Genomic DNA, 4,501 nt, shown 5'->3' on the forward strand with positions numbered 1-4,501 from the left:
GAATTTATTAAGAATTTCAAGACTGTGACAAAGATCTTTAAAAACCCAAACATAGCCCTGGCTGGTGTAGCTCAGTGGACTGAGTGCTAGCCTATGAACCAAAGAGTCACTGGTTCGATTCCCAGTCAAGGGCACATGCCTGGGTTGTGAGCCTGGTCGCAAGTGGGGGTGTGTGAGAGTCAACCACACATTTATCCTTCCCTCTCTCCCTCCCTTCTCTTCTCTAAAAATAAATAAATAAAATCTTAAAAAAACAAAACAAAACCCAAACACAGTGTCCCTTTCTAAGCATGGGACCCTGTGCGACTACCCTGGTTGTACATCCATGAAGTTCACTCTGCCTTCTACATGGGTAGAACTGGCACAAAGAGCATGTGCATTTGTAATTTTAGTAAATAGTGATCAACTTATATGGGGAACCCCGTCCCGTGAAGTCCCCTGGTTCGCTGTGGATGAAAGAATGAGTTGTTCCAGACACTGTTTGCCTATCAAGGAAAGGGGAAGGTGATTCTCTCTAAAGGAGAATGCCCCGAGCCCCTGTGCTCAATGGCTTTTATTGAGACGATTACGGGGGTGGGGGGTTTGGTGGGGGGAGGTAGCAGGAATGTATAGGTAATCTAATTACACCAGTATTTTAAGCTTACAGAGAATAGGTGTTGTTTAAAGATGACAATAGAGGGAACACACCAAACTGCTTCAGGTCCAAGTTGAGCAAACATTATGGCACCAGGTGGGATGTGGGTCAGGTTCCAGGAATTTTGTAAATTTCGTTCCCAGCCTTGAGCTGGTTATCTGGTATAAGATTAACAAAGTTTGAGGGAGAAACAAAGCATGCTTCAACGAGTGTAATTTACTTCTAAGTCTGATTTCCCCTGGGGGCCCTCAGAGCTATTACTGGGTTTTGCTTGCCTCTGAATTACCGGTGTTCTGGCCAAGGCTCACGGTCCTCTCCCAGGCCCCAGCTTATGTGGGGGTACAGTTGCCAATACCAAAGCGGCCTCTTACAAACTTCCCTACACAAAATTGTACACTTTGTACAAAGACATTTGCTCATGGTCACACCACTAGGACGCCAGGCTTTCTAGCTTCAAAAATGGCATTTCTAATAACTACAGTGTTCACCTCTACACACTGTACCTCAGCTTTCTCTTCTGAAAGTGGGGGAATAATAATATTCATCTCATTAGGCTTGTGATGAGGATTACATGAATGAGTCCATGTGAAGTGTCAGTGGTACATAGTAACCACTCGGAAAATGCTGTCATTAGCCCTTGAATGTAGTGATTTCTCTTCTAGAACTCCCTCTAGTGACAAAAAAATTATGATAAATTGAACATTTTCCTTTCTGTTTGTGACCTGGTTTTCACAGCATACATGTGTTTAAATTTGTCCAGATATTCCGTGAAGACTCTATGATAGACAGATTGAAATGTTCTAATTTCTTTTATTTTTTAAATTAATTAATTTATTTTTCCAAATACATTTGTCCCTGCCTTACCCCTAACACTTTCCCCTTGCCCCCTCCCCCCTCTCCCTCCCTCAATCCTTCCCCACTTTGGTTTTGTCCATGAATCCTTGCTATATGTTCCTTGACTTGCCCCTTCCCTTCCTTTTCCCCCACCCTCCCCTCCCTCCTTCCCTCTTGTCTCTGTTGGTTTCTTTTCCTTTCAGTGTTGCTGGCCTTATTTTCCTTGCATCTTTGTATTGTTGGTTAGGTTCCACTTATAGGGGAGATCATATGGTATTTGTCTTTCGCCCCCTGGCTTATTTCGCTTAGCATAATGCTCTCGAGTTCCATCCATGCTGTCGCGAAGTTTAGTAGTTCTTTTATTCTTTCTGCTGTGTAGTATTCCATTGTGTAAATGTACCATAATTTTTTTTATCCAATCATCTACTGATGGGCATTTAGGGTGCTTCCGACACTTGGCTATTGTAAATTGTGCTGCTGTGAACATTGGGGTGCATAGGCTCTTTTGAATTGGCGTTTTGGGATTCTTAGGGTATAGTCCCAGAAGGGGAATCGCTGGATGAAAAGGCAGTTCGATTTTCAGCTTTTTGAGGAAATTCCGCACTGCTTTCCACAGTGGCTGCACCAGTCTGCATTCCCACCAACAGTGTACTAGTGTTCCCTTTTCTCCACAGCCTCGCCAGCACCTGTTGCTTGTTGAGCTGTTTATGATGGCCATTCTGACCGGTGTGAGGTGGTATCTCACTGTGGTTTTGATCTGCATTTCTCTGATGGCTAGTGATGCCGAGCATCCTCTCAAATGTCTCTGGGCCCTCTGTATCTCTTCCTTGGAAAAGCGCCTGCCCAGGTCCTTTGCCCATGTTTTGATTGGACCATTTGTCTTCTTGGAGTGGAGTCGAGCGAGCTCTTTATATATCTTGGAGATCAAACCTCTATCTGCTGTATCATTAGCCAATGTATTTTCCCATAGGGTTGGCTCCCTTTTCATTTTGCTGATGTTTTCTTTAGCCATGCAGAAGCTTCTTATTTTGATGAGGTCCCACTTGTTTATTCTTTCCTTTATGCCCCTTGCTTTAGGAGACATATTGGTGAAAAAATTGCTGCATGGGATATCTGAGAGTTTCCTGCCAATGTTCTCCTCTAGGACTTTTATGGTATTGCGACTTATTTTTAAGTCTTCTATCCATCTTGAGTTTATTTTTGTGTATGGTGTCAGCTGATGATCCAATTTCAATTTTTTGCATGTAGCCAGCCAGCTCTCCCAACACCATTTGTTGAAGAGGCTATTATTGCTCCATTTTATGCTTCTGCCCCCTTGGTCAAATATTAGTTGCCCATATAGACCTGGGCTTATTTCTGGGCTTTCTATTCTATTCCACTGGTCTATGGGTCTCTTCTTGTGCCAGTACCAGATTGTTTTGAGTAGAGTGGCTTTGTAGTACAGTTTGATGTCCGGTTTTGTGATCCCTCCTACTTTGTGTTTCTTTCTGAAAATTGCTGCAGCTATTCGGGGTCGTTTATGGTTCCATATAAATTTTTGAAATGTCTGTTCTATTTCTGTGAAATATGTCATTGGTATCTTAATAGGGATTGCGTTGAATCTATAAATTGCTTTGGGTAGTATGGACATTTTGATGATATTAATTCTTCCAATCCATGAGCACGGTATATGCTTCCATTTATTTGTGTCTTCCTTAATTTCTTTCTTCAATGTTGTATAGTTTTCTGCGTACAGGTCTTTTACCTCCTTGGTTAAATTTATTCCTAGGTACTTTATTTTTCTTGTTGCTATATCGAATGGTAATTTTTTCCCCTGATTTCTTCTTCTTTTATTTCATTGCTGGTGTACAAATATGCCTTTGATTTCTGAATATTGGCTTTGTATCCTGCTGTTTTGCCAAATTCACTTATTAGGTTGAGTAGTTTTTTGGTGGAGTCTACAGGGTTTCCTATGTACACTATCATGGCATCTGCAAACAAGGAGAGTTGTACTTCCTCCTTTCCTATTTGGATGCCTTTTATTTCTTTTTCATGGCTGGCCGCTGTGGCTAGGACTTCCAACACTATGTTGAATAAAAGTGGTGAAAGCGGACATCCTTGTCGTGTTCCCGATCTTAGTGGGAAAGCTTTTAGTTTTTGCCCGTTGAGTCTGATGTTGGCTCCAGGTTTTTCATATATGGCCTTTATTATGCTGAGGAATGCCCCATTTATTCCCATTTTGCTGAGTGTTTTGATCATAAATGGGTGCTGTACTTTATCGAATGCTTTTTCTGCGTCTAGCGAGATGATCATGTGGTTTTTGTCTTTTCTTTTATTTATGTGATGTATCACGTTTACTGATTTGCGTATATTGAACCATCCCTGCATCCCTGGGATGAATCCCCCTTGATCGTGGTGGATAATCTTTTGAATGTATTGCTGGATGCGGTTTGCCAATATTTTGTTGAGGATTGTAGCGTCTATGTTCATCAGCGAAATTGGCCTGTAGTTTTCTTTCTTTGTGGGGTCTTTATCTGGCTTTGGGATTAAGATGATGCTGGCCTCATAAAAAGAGTCTGGGAGTCTTCCCTCCTCTTGGATTTTTTGGAATAGTCTCAGAAGGACAGGGGTTAGCTCTCCCTTAAATGTTTTGTAAAATTCTCCTGTGAAACCGTCCGGCCCAGGGCTTTTGTGTGCCGGGAGTTTCTTGATTACTGCTTCAATTTCCCCAGCTGTTAGTGGTCTGTTCAAGCTTTCTGCTGCTTCCTCCTTCAGTGCTGGAAGATTATACTTTTCTAGAAATGTGTCCATTTCATAGAGGTTTTCCAATTTCTTGGCATATAATTGTTCATAGTAGTTTCTTACAATCCTTCGTATTTCTGTGGTATCAGTTGTTATTTCTCCTCTTTCATCTCTGATATTATTTATTTGGGTCCTCTCCCTTTTTTTCTTGATGAGTCTGCTTAAAGGCTTGTCGCTTTTATTTATCTTTTCAAAGAACCAGCTCCTGGATTGGTTGATCCTTTGAATTGTTCTTTTCGTCTCTATGTCATT

Source organism: Pteronotus mesoamericanus, unplaced genomic scaffold, assembly GCF_021234165.1.
Source record: "Pteronotus mesoamericanus isolate MK-2021 breed Mesoamerican mustached bat unplaced genomic scaffold, CSHL_Meso_final contig_20, whole genome shotgun sequence".
Classification (NCBI taxonomy): Eukaryota; Metazoa; Chordata; class Mammalia; order Chiroptera; family Mormoopidae; genus Pteronotus; species Pteronotus mesoamericanus.